At 36.5% G+C, this 12,893-nt stretch overlaps 1 protein-coding gene across 10 annotated transcripts in view; it reads right to left on the bottom strand.

Annotated features, from left to right (window-relative positions):
* The window catches only part of TENM1 (teneurin transmembrane protein 1), a 537,663-nt gene that overhangs the window by 191,051 nt on the left and 333,719 nt on the right, over window positions 1-12,893 (bottom strand). The gene's annotated exons all lie outside the window — the stretch shown is intronic.

Below are 12,893 nucleotides of genomic sequence, written 5' to 3'. Positions count from 1 at the left end.
CAAACCTGAAGCCTTGAAATAAAACGAGCTGAAACTACTCGAAAATGGTAATGCAATGCCATTTTTCTTAACAGAGGTTTTTTAGCACAAATTTGATCATTCTTCAACTGTTATTACCAAACTTGACAGAGATCTCTAACTCAAACTGCAGAATTTGGTGTCGGTTTCTGCAACAGGAAAGCATGCGTATTTTTTCTTCTACTTTCTTTCTTTCTTTCCTTCTTCCAAACAGAAGGTAACCATTTCTAACTTATTACAGAAGCTAGGACTTAACAAATAATTCTGCAAAGATTAATTTAAAAAATTAATGAAGATTTAGACAATTTATTATGGCTCATTATTTAACATGAATAAACACTGTTTAAATGCTAAAGTAATATACATCTACACATTTTATAGTATTTCTGTCTTTCATTTTAAAAATATGTAAAACAACCTTTCTACTTTATTTTCCAGAATCTTCTGATTTAGGTTTTGGGGTTTTTTTTCCCCCCTATTATTAGCCACTAACCAATTTGTAAGTTATTTACAAGTAAGCTAAAAAAATTCAGCTAGAATTGACTGCTAAATTACAGAAAATGCATTCTATTTGATTCTGTATTAAAAGGAAATTGGATATCAGAAGACTGAAATGGCAGTGCCAGCCAGAAGGATATTTAGAGACAAAACGCAGAAGACTGTCTTCAGAGGAAAGATGTAAACAAAAATGAGTGACTGTAATAATGTGGATCACTTCAGAAATGGACAAGAGGTACTAGGGATCAGAAATGAATTATTATGCTCTAAAACGATCCAATAAAAATCGAACCATAGTGCAGTAATCAGAAAGTGTATTGGAAAAAGAGAAAGGTTATAAAAAGAAAAAGGAGCTTCCAAGAACTGCAGGTTATTAGCTACTATAGAGAAATCTGTACTCAGGAGATTATATTCCTGGCAAAATATGTACACAACCAAACACAGTTGAATTTGCTGTTCTAAAGGAAGTGAACTATAAAAATTAAAAAGCTAGAATGGAGACAGAATCACAGGCTAGAAGAAAAATAATCAATGCAATCACTGATCGGACTGTTGGGATAAACACTGAACTGACTGAACATACAGCCAGGCAGGCTCGAGGAAGAATGACTCGATTATAATCTTCCCCGCGAGCAAAGACAACAAGATAGTTGTAGGCACATCGAACACATGACAACAAAGCATTTGGGCAGTGCCCCTTGTTAGAGAGATGAACTGCACTTCTAAATGTGAGTTCTTACAGCCACTGGAAGAAACACTGCAGTTCTGTTCCCTTCGGCACCGCAGCACTGGCAGACCACAGCAGTGGCGCCCAGCTTCGTGTGCTAAACAGCACTTAATGCTGGCTCCTGCTAGCCCTGACACTTGTACAGAATGGGAGGGAAGGTTTTCCTCTATTGAAGCAATCAGGAAGCACTGGAGCAGCCCTGATCTCATTAATTTCTGAGGTGGGGGTGAGTCGAACCAAAGGTTTTTGATAACGGCACTAACCTATTTCTTAATACTTTGATGCTAAACTAGAACAGGGAAGAAGTGGGATGCAAGGGCTTCCCCAAGCACATATAATCTCTCATATCTTTATATCAAAGCAGGCAGATTTCGGAGGGCTGCAGCATCCTTTAGTCCACTGGCAGAGACACAACAACAAAATGCTGCAGGGACTTGGCAGAACACCAACAGCCAATCCCAAATGCACTTAACCACATATGGTGAACATACACTGTTTCCAGTGGAGGGAGGCACCTTCAGAGCAGCCTCTTGCTCCTCCTTTCCATTGCCAGAAAAGAATGACTCTTCAGGATTTTTCAGTCTTTAGGACTTTTTAGTCCTATCTAGGATACTGAGACAAGAATGTTCCTTGACAGTTAGGATAGCATACTAGAGCATGAAGAGGACTAAATTGCTGCACCATTCCCTACAGGAAAATCTATATTGCAAATATATGTGTAGGCATAGCTTTTTATTCATAGTTGAACTAATTTGAATGAGCTGCTACAAATATATACATCACCTTACTTATCAAGATATGGCCTCTGCTAAATCTTTTATAATCATATCAGGAGGGCAACTATTCCTGGGAGCTGGATATAGATTCTTTATCTCAACCTCTCAACAGTAATTCCTCCAACTACTTCCTCACCTCATGGATGAGCAGCACAACCCAAACCAGTACCCTTTTCTGGTAAAGGGACAAGGGAGTGCAATCCATTGCCGCCCCCTTGACACAGTGGTGCTGCAGACAGTAAGATCTGGTTCATGGAGACAAGCAGCTAAAAAAACCTCTGAAGACATTACTAACTAGTGAAGGAGTTTGAGAATCTGCAACAGTAGCTGATACTTCAGCACATTCTGCTTCTGATATTTTTGTGGAAATCAGAAAGTGCAAGCATCCATAATTTGTTTTGTCATAAGTATAAAGTAAATTAAAAGCTTCCAGTGCTCAGCTATAAATACTGCACCGCTCATCAGATCTCGTTAACTACTACAGATCCACCACCAGTAAGCAGAAGTGCTGTATGATCCCAATATCACAAGTTCAAGAAGATTCAAATCACATAAGCCTCAAGTAAATTACATCAGCTACTTTCTGACTGTGCAACTGAATTTATCTGTTTATATCAAATGCACAGAGAGGCATAAATTCAAAGCATGCACTATGATTTCCCCATTTCAGCAAACAGTGAAACACTTGCTCAGAATGAGCTTAACATGATTGGGCAATGACAGAATGTTTACTGTCTTGAAAGCATTGTTTGGGGAAGAATTAATCAAGTATGCTGTTCTCAAACCAGAAAGGCCTATTGAAATTGCAATTAGACAAAACAATGAGAGGGGAACACTTAGGTCTAAACAAAACTCACCCATGGCTGTGGTACAAAGCGCAAGTATTACTTTTTGCTTTATGTTTACTCAAGAATAACTGCAGGCAGGGAGGGAAAGTCATATTGTGCAAGCAGCTTAAGAGCTACATTGAAAGCTGTAAGTAATATCCTTTCCATTAAGTGTTTTACTGTACTGTCTATAGACAACCTGGAGAGTATCTGTGGCAAAAAGACCCCTTTTCACTCATCATCTTTTAACAAGACAAAGGCACTGCTTCAGAGTGTAGGAGGGAGCCACCTCATTCTCTCATAAATGCTGAGCAACCCTCTGGCTGAATTATAGCTAGGTGGAATGATAACATGGTGAAGATCCTATGGGCAACCGTACCACAGAGCAAGGAAACACCCTCTTCAATATTTGGTTCATTAAGGAAATAGCTCTACCCACTTCAAAAAGAAATATACCTTCTATGCTTCTTTGGCCATGGTGTTTGAATAATAAAAAATGTAGCAATATTTTGCAAAAGATAAGAATAAATCACCGCAAAATATTTCAAGTCCATTTACAAATGTGAATTATTCTTTTCAGCTCCAAAACAAGTGGCATGCTTATTACATTGATGTAAACAAGCCCAGAGCAACATTCAGTAATGCTCATTATAATGACTGGATTCAAATGCCAAAAGAAAATTAGCAGTTAATCAATAACATTCAACTGCTCCACAAATATACCCCTAAAACGAGACAACATCAGCTGCATGAAACCGGAATAATACTCTGCAGTATCTGTAACCAACACTAAAACTATATGGAATCTTCAGAGAAAGAAAAACAGGGATAAAGTCTAATAGCTGGAGTCACAGAAACTCAGAATCATCAATATTCATGTGCTCAAAAAATGCAAAACATCCTTATCATTTAAGAGAAAATTTAACAGATGCAAATATTTTTCTTTCCCTCTTTAAACATAACTTTTGTTAAAATATTGATTCTTTTTTCCCATTTTTGATCTAGCACAACACGCTGCCTTGCTTGCTTTCCTAATGGTGCCAGAGAAGGAATAATTGTATAATGTATAAAACTGATGAGATGTGGGGAGAGAAGTGCTGTGAACCATAATAAACAGCTTAGGAATACACCAAACATTGTTTTTCCTACATTCTTTTGGTAGCTTAAGCTGCCTTCAGCAAGGTTTCTGATGAATAGCATCGAGCAACCCTGACCCAATGTCCTAAGCCATTCTCACTTGCAGTCATTTTCTCCAGCATACAGGACCTTTCAGCAAATTTGGTGTCACAGTACAAAGGAACCTCAGGGTTGCTGACCTTCCACAGCTGCTGTTCCAGATACACACAAAGGTATGTACCTACTTTATACCACTTGGTATCTGCTGCCCAAGGGGCTGGCTGCTCCTCGGAACAGCCAACATGTCTCACGTGGAGTAACTTGCTATCAGGTGTGGACACGTGCTGCTCAATTCAAAGTCAGCACTGTGAAGAACTATATAAAATCTACATTGCAAATCATTACAAGTAGAAACTTAAGGTAAAGAAACAACATTGGCAACATAATTACTCATCAGAATACGTGACTCTAATTAAAATATTACTGAAAAACATCTGGTAGGGAGAGGAAGCAGCCTGCAGGAATTATTCAGTGCTCCTAGGCCCGTATTCTAGAAGAGCTAATTATTCAGATTCTCTTATGCTCCTGTTACAAAATAAGAAATTGAGGAATAGAGCCAGTTACGATTAAAGAAAACAAAATTGATATCTAAGATACTGCATTTCATTTCATACAAGCTGTACATAAAAGCAAGTTGAAAAGAGCTGCATTCAGATCTGTATTACTCTGCACAAAGCAACTGTAATTTTATATGCTACTTCCCATTCTCATCTTATTCTCTGTTGCAAAAAGATAAACTAGTCAAGTACGTTTGGGTGAGCTTCCATTTTTAGAAGACTATGGAGGTCACAACCATGGAAGGCAGCCACTTTTTCCATTTTCTATGTTTCTTCTTGATGGTCTCACCAAAGCTATTTCCTGCTATCAATAATTCCTGTGTGTAAGATGAGGATATGCTAATATTTAGTTCTAAATAATGCAGATTTGTGCTGATCTGATTTATCATGCTCCCCAACAGGAAATGAACTACTAACGAATTTGAAAATGGAAGATAAGACTTCCGTGTGTAATACACAATGAACTACATGGGTGAAAAACAGGGAAAAAAGGCTGAAGAGAAAGGATGAACAATCTTTTCTAATCCACAGTAGGACAGAATAATAAATTCTTTGGAGATCTCATACTATTGAGAAGAAATTATATTTAGATTAAACTTTGCTAAACCCTTAAAAGATGATTTGTCAGTATTCTCCATTCACTACTAATTTTGTACTCATTTGGTCGTTCACTTTTATCAAATTGTTACACAGTTTGAAATTTCTGGAAAGCATCTTGCTGGGGGGAAGAAGCTCTCAGGTATCTCTGTACTGAAAATCACGTTGGCTGAGAGAGCAAGGAAGTAAATATGAGTAATAGCATCTTTTTGATCTAGCAGCCTTAATAATCTCCCGGCTCCAACTGTAAGGAACATTTGCATGCCAAGACATATAAGCAAGAATTGCATATAATTCAAAATAAGTACATAAAAGTATTAGCACTAAACTAAAATAAATATTTTATTCCAAAGGAAATCTGTATCAAATGACTGCAGGTTGTTTCTGCAAAACAGCTTTCTGATCTTCAAATACATTTTAAATTTTAACCAAAGAAGATGAGAAATAAAACATTATAAATTTAATAATAAAACAACATAAATAAAATATAGGGACAGGCGTGTCTATTGTTTAGCATTGAACAGTTCCTAGTTCAGAGCTGTCCTCATGTAGAATTCACAGTAAACATTCCAAAAGAGGATTTTGTTCAGGGGTCCCCTGTTCTCACCAAGGTTGCTGGAATGAAAGGCTGGATAACCCTCATTGCAGCGCTCTGACAAAAGGCAGGGGCTGTATGCTGATCTCATCTCTCTGCTTACCCCCATGGCTGCCTAGATAACAATGCCCAAGAACTGCAGAAGCATCGCGACATCACCTCGCATTGCGAAATGTTTGTGCAAATACTTCTACCGCGTGCTCATTTCCATCTGAGAAAGTCAAAAGGATTTAAAACCAAAAAAAAAAGCAGCAATAATTTGTATTGCTACAGGCTCCTTAAGCCACATTCACTATCCTTTCTGCATAACACACAGGGGGAAAGTCAAGAGATTGTTTTTGAGCTTTATAGCCAAGTTACTCCCTTCTGGGATAAAAATTAGACCTGACTGCTCTCCTCAAGATTCCCTCCCCCCTGCTTTGAGTTACCAATGAAAGAAAACAAAACAGCAATGCTAAAAATATTACACAATCTTGAGTAAATACACAGCTACATTTCACTGTGCTGTGGGCAAAGGTTATTTGAGTTAGGGAATACATGAAATCTCTGTTATGTTCTAAATATTATTATTTTTAATGTAAAATAATACTTCTTAATGTTTGCCTTTAATGTTCACAGCGCTTACAGGACAAACATGGGAAAGGGAATATTTCAGCAACAAAGATTGTAACTTAGCATATGAAAAATGTTAAAACAACAGACAGACAGGTGTAATACCCATGTCAGTCAGCGTAAGTAATGAAATCATCCTTTTAAAGGGCAGAATTTTCCCTATAACATGGGAAACAATTATTCATCATTAGCAAACTTTCCATATATGAGAAATTTCATAAAGGGCTTTAATACCAAGGGAACAAATGCAGGAATGTCATGATATTATAACAGAGGTGATGCTACAGTGCTTACAGATGCATGTCTTTCTTATCCATAGCAGTTCAGATGACTTACATGCTTCCTTTGAGACAGGAACATTTCCAGAGGAACCTCTGTGAGGTCATCAAAAGCATCCTACACCATTAACAGCTCCAGCAGAGCAGTAACAATGTCAGTGTATACTCCAAAACTCCCACAAAAAGCACTGCTATGTTACTGCTGAGATTCATGCACTTCCTTTGACAAAGAGGAGAAATCTCTAAAACAACAGTAGAAGTAACTAACATAAATACTATTTAAACACTAAAAAAGTTAAAAAAAAAAACACCAAAAACATGACAGATGCAAAATAAATCTTTTATTAAGGGAGGATTACTGGCCTGTTCCTGTCAAATATCCAAGAGTCTCATATATCAAATAACTGACAACCTACAGTAAACTCCAAAAATTCTAGCTATTTCACACTGGGGCTTTGTATTTATGTGTAAACCTTGTGGTTGCCTTGATCCATTAGGTGTCTGAAACCACCCAACAGTCAGTCATCCAAAAGGGAATTATAAAAACAATACCTGCTCTGAGAAGAGATATGCACGTGATTCTCTATGCAGGATTTTGTTTGTAGTAACAATGACTGTCTGTGCAATCCTTGCCACAATAAAAAACAGTGTAAAGCACACTAGGAATGGAGAGGAAAGAATAAATGACACACACAGAATGGTAGTTAGACCAATATTTACCTGTGTATTTTCAAGCTACATGCACATATTTGACCTCACTCCTCTACTTGCAAATTAGTAACTCAATTTCCTAATTGCACCATTGTAAACAAGAAGCGACAGGACAGCAGCTAATAGAAATACTTCAGACAGTCATTGTTACTACAAACAAAATCCTGCATGGAGAATCACATGGATATCTCTTCACAGAGCAGGTATTGTTTTTATAATGTAGCTGTTGGTAATAATTTCCTGGTGAATTGAGAACGTGAGCTATCAACCAAATGACTGGCTTGTTTACAAAATAGCAGTAAATAACAGCAGCATTAATCCAAATGCTCTCAATTGCTTGTATTAAAGCACAGGACTTTTACAAAGTGCTAAATTCAAATTTAATTTAAACAGGTGTGAATTCACAGTAGGTCTATTGACACACACTATAAATTAGATCAGAGCCTTGTCCTTAGCTAAATCCTTCCTGGGGTTTGAATAGCTGCAGTGTTCACAAAGCTGCATTTCTCATACTGCATCAGCAATTTCAACATTTCTTTTACTAATTAAGCATCTTTGCCCCCTTAGCAAACACTGCTAAGATACTGAACCCAAAGTGCAAATTGCTGAGGTGATTTGCCCCAAAGTGACACATCCACCCAGCAATCAAAGTGACAAATCCTCAAGGATTTAGCCAAAGTCAGAAGCTCCATTAAATGGGCCGCTGCTCTCAAGGTATAAAACAAACACTTAAGTGAATTACACAATATTAATCTTATATGTTTCTATGCCATTAAACTCAGCTTCGATGTTGCCCAATAAATACAGACTTATAAAGGAAAGCGTGATTTATCCAGGGTAGAAGAGAGGAACTGAATTCTGATCTCATCAGAATTGATTTGTATTGATACCAGTAAAGCTATGCTTGATTTATATTTTAAATATGCATTTAAATGTTTGAAACTTAGTCCCAGGATGGAGCATTAGGGACCATCTGACACTATTGCTGGTTCACTGTCTGAACACGGGCAAAGACCTCATCTTCAGCGCTCTTTGTTTCTCACTTACTTTACTTCTCCTCATATATAGCTAATAATATTTTGTCTTTACAATTGGCTGTTTAAAATTATTGATATTATTAAAATTTATTACTCTAATTAGAATCTGATCCTGGACACCGTTGTTAAGAAAGAGGTTTCCCAATAATTTCTGTAAAAAAAATGGAAACAGATGAGTTTCTTTATTTCATTTTCTTCCTGATTTTAGGTGACAAGTATGTTATTTAAAAAACAAAACAAAACAAAACACAAAAACATCCTCTGGCCTCAAACACTCTGTAGCTATACCCCATGATAAATCTAGTGGTATTTCAGCTTGTAGCATGACCTTAATTTCTTGCTTGCAAATCTCAAAGAAGCTATTGTGAATTAAAGTTAAGTTGACACAAAATAAGGCAGTCAAAGGAACGGAACATGAATTTGGATCCAAGTGAAAGTCCTTTCACATGGCATGGGAATCCAGCATTACGCTGGTTTCCTCTACTTACTGAAGAAATGGTAACTACTTGCAAAAGAACATGTAAGTCCATTTCAGGAGTAAGCAAAACCAATTAGTCTTTAAAGGACTTTATAACTGCCTGAAAATCTGAAACAGGTTAACAAGTGCGTTATCATGGAGTCCCTTACTAATGTTCAGCTGAGATGTGGTAACAAAAACTAAGAGTTGGTGGCTGTGCACATAAGTCAAATGTGGCTTAGAAATGGATTACAGTGTGGCACGAATGAACTTGAGGTAAACCACACTGCTTCATGACTGCACGGGCAATCGGTAAGGGAAAACACAAGATCGGCATGAACGATTCAGTGGGGAAGAGTGCATGGATACAAAATGGACTTCAGTCCATTATCAGCGAACTGGCTGGAAAGGGATGTAGTTTCATGTCATTTGAGCAGTTTCAGATATATGATCAAAGACAACTCTTTTTGTAGATCAGGGTTTTATTCTTTCCCGCACTATATATTTTGTTCTAGAAAAATACATTTGAAAAAAAAAAATAATGGAAAAACAAGATGTGCCAGCTCAGTATTCTGGCAGACTAAATCACTGAACTCAATGTTCTGATATTCTGCAATGACAGATACTATTGTTCCAGTGAACTGAGGCTATAGCAGAGGGATTGGAATTAGATGATCATAAAGGTCCCTCTGAACCCAGACCACTCTGTGATTCTATACAGTCTTCTAAAATGGAGTAAGTAACTATTTTTAATATTGTTCTTTTGTAGCATTTCTGTCCAAAATTTACATTTCCATACCACACAGTATTTTAGTGTTAAAATAGAGCTGTTTATACCATTCCAAGATAACCAATGATCCCCAAGAAATTGGTCGTTCATTACTTGCCATTAATATATATTTTGCTTAGCCTCAGGCAAAGCCTCAGGCAGTTTGTGCACTAATAGGCTATTATTAGTTGCCATTAGCGTTGACAACACTAATTTAAATGGGAATGTTGGTATTTCACACAATCTGTTCAATGCTTTCAAAACAACAGAGTATGTTTAAACAGGGATAATGATAGAGTTGGTGTGTCTATGAAGGAAAATATTCCTCAAATAAATTCTCAAATCTGGCTAGTTAGAATACATGATGAAGTATAGTGACATGAAAAAAAGTGCATCCAAGAGAAAATTTACAACCTTCATTAGTTACTTGGAGTAAGAAGGCACTGTTAGCTATGTAAGCCAAAAACAAAAAAGTAGAATTTTTTGAGCCATTACCTACAATTTCCTAACGGTGTTAAACACTGATATGTTATGCTTATCTTCTTTCACTAGATTTGGGTTCCACTTTACCTCATGTAAATTTCTAAGGTTATTTCTGACCTTTTACACTAGAATACAGGTTCTCAGAGTAACAGGCAGTCAATGGAGTAGGCACATACCCAGAATACTGACACAAAGGGTTTACCAGAGGTTCACTTAAAAAAAAAAATAAAATCAGGTCACTTTTACAGCTGCTGACATAGAGTTCTGAGTTACACCCACTCAACCAACTGCCCTCACAAAGATCAAGGGTTTGAAGTAAAAGGTTGTGCTTTGTCTGTTCACTTGTTCTTCAGAACACAATTGTTCTGCACCACTAAAAATATTTCCATCCAGAATGTTGTAAGTACAAACCCATCAACGTTCCATCCCTGGAATAAGAAAATCTTTCTTTGATAAACTCAAATAGATTAAAAAAAAAAAAAAGAAAAAAAGAAAAAAAGCTGAAGGCAGTAGTGCAAGATCAGTGTTTTTTTTTCTTATCTGGAATAATTTCTACTTATTCAGTCTTCAGGTTATGTCTGCACAATAATAGCAGCACAAAATATGCAAATGACCATTCAATTACCTTATTCTATTAGTTTTAGCACTCAAAGGACACCAGAATTTCAGTCAGTCCATGTTACCTTCTTATACCCTTATCAGATTTGTGAATGAGCAGCTTGTCCCTTTTAAGTTAGTTTGCACTGAACAGTACTGCAGGTACAGATATATCATGTGTCAAGAAACCTCTCTAGAGCTTTGCACGGATAGGACAAACTCAAGGAATAACTTAACAGAATAACATTTGTAGAAATATATTGGAGTTCTATGTAAAGCAAAGCATTTCCTGAAAACAGGTTTACCTGAGTCTATTGCATTTGACTATTCTGCATTCTACAAAAAAGCTACTATGCATTTGCAGCAGAAATTTGCCCACAGATTAATAAAAAACAACAACAAAAAAATCAACAGATCTTTTCAAAATACAGAGAGTAATAGCACTTAGTTTTCTCAAACAATGCAATAATGGCAAATTACTCATTAATTTTACTCCAGTTTCAAATCGGCTGTACCCACCTGGCATTTGGACAACCCTTCTGCAGCCAGAATTTCTAAATCTATTTTTTTTACAGCACAGTATCACAGAAACAAGAATTTCAAGAAACAAGAATTAATGGCTTCCAATGTACTCAACCATTTCCATACCACAGAAGTTTCTGGCTGGCATAAAGAAAGTCTGCTTACGTGGTAGCAATTGACAGGAACAAATGCAGCACTTGCAGCTCTTCAATAAAGCTTTTTGCACAAATAACTGCTTAAAAAGAGAAAGATTTGTCACGTGTTATTTCATTTACTAAGAGATTTACGAATGTCTGTGCTCTAAGAATCCTGAGAGTTACTGAGAGTCAGCCCAGATAGAAAACAGTTGCTCTCTGGGTCAGAACTCTTGACTATGAACCAACCTGTGTAGTACTTCACAATCACCTTCATCTTCAAATTTATCCACATTAACTTTCAAGACTAATTATTCTTACAAATACTCAGCTCCCTAAGAAACACTGACACCCCATCTGTCTACCCTGTCTGAAGAAAACTTAAGTTCATTTCAGCTTGTGGTCTCAATTTCTCTTCCAGCTTAATTTTGCACTTGCTTTCCTCTCCCAGTTTCCTACTTAAAATTTGTATTGAAGCATCTAAAACACGAATCAATTAATTGAATTAATTAAAAACGTGTTATTAAGCTTACAAACACTCAAATATTAAATCTACGTGCAGGACTACTCTGCTATATGCTAGATCATGTAAGAAATGAGTTTAAATTGATTAAATTCATTCCTATTATAAATATAAAAAGGATATTCATGAGTGAATCCTTTTTCATATTACTATAGATCCATTAAAATATATCACTGTCAACACCGAAGTGTCATCTGCCACTTTCACTGGTTCCCTGATCTCTTATCAATTAAAAAAAAAAACAAAAAAACAACCAAACAAAACCACTTATTGACCACATTTAACTACTAATGTAGCTAGCATTTGGTTAACTACATTAGCTACAAGAAAATCATTGAGTTGCAAGGGAGACACAAGGATCAACAAATCCAGCTCCTACATGTATCTGTTAAATGTGCAAACTGAGATATGAGCTAAGCAGATTTTCATTAATTTTGATGCCTTGAAATAATCAGTGGAATTCTTTTCCCCATTACTCAATTAAATACACATTTTCCATTTCTAAAACATAAGGTAAGCAAATAAGTAAAAGGATCCTGAAGGAGAATGAGTGCTTAAAACAAAGAACTACTAACCGAGAAATTCAACTTCCATGCACAGAATCAAGACCTGACGGAGACCAGCTTGGTCTGCTCTGCTGATAAAGGTACCTGTTCAGATATAGCCTAACTCTCAAGTCTTAAAGCTACACTCAAAAACCAGCAAATACAGGATGGATTGTACACAAAATGTGTGATGTAAATGTACACATAAAGATTTAAGAACCTAATTCATAGTTCACGAAATTAAAATGATGATCTTCCTACTGCATAAAAACAGAGAATACAGGAGAGCAATTGTTCTCTAGAACTACACAGTCTCATTTGTTTTTTGCCTTATTTTTCATCTACACTATAAGCACAATTTAAACGTTTTTATCTTGTATAAAGAGTAGATGATCTAGTAGAGATCTAAGGATGAAGGAGGAGAAAAGAAAGAGAGGACAATAAAGGAGAATAA

This window comes from Lagopus muta, chromosome 13 (assembly GCF_023343835.1).
Source record: "Lagopus muta isolate bLagMut1 chromosome 13, bLagMut1 primary, whole genome shotgun sequence".
Lineage (NCBI taxonomy): Eukaryota > Metazoa > Chordata > Aves > Galliformes > Phasianidae > Lagopus > Lagopus muta.
Note: the sequence above shows the minus strand (reverse complement) of the source record. Positions and strands in the feature narration are given on the sequence as shown.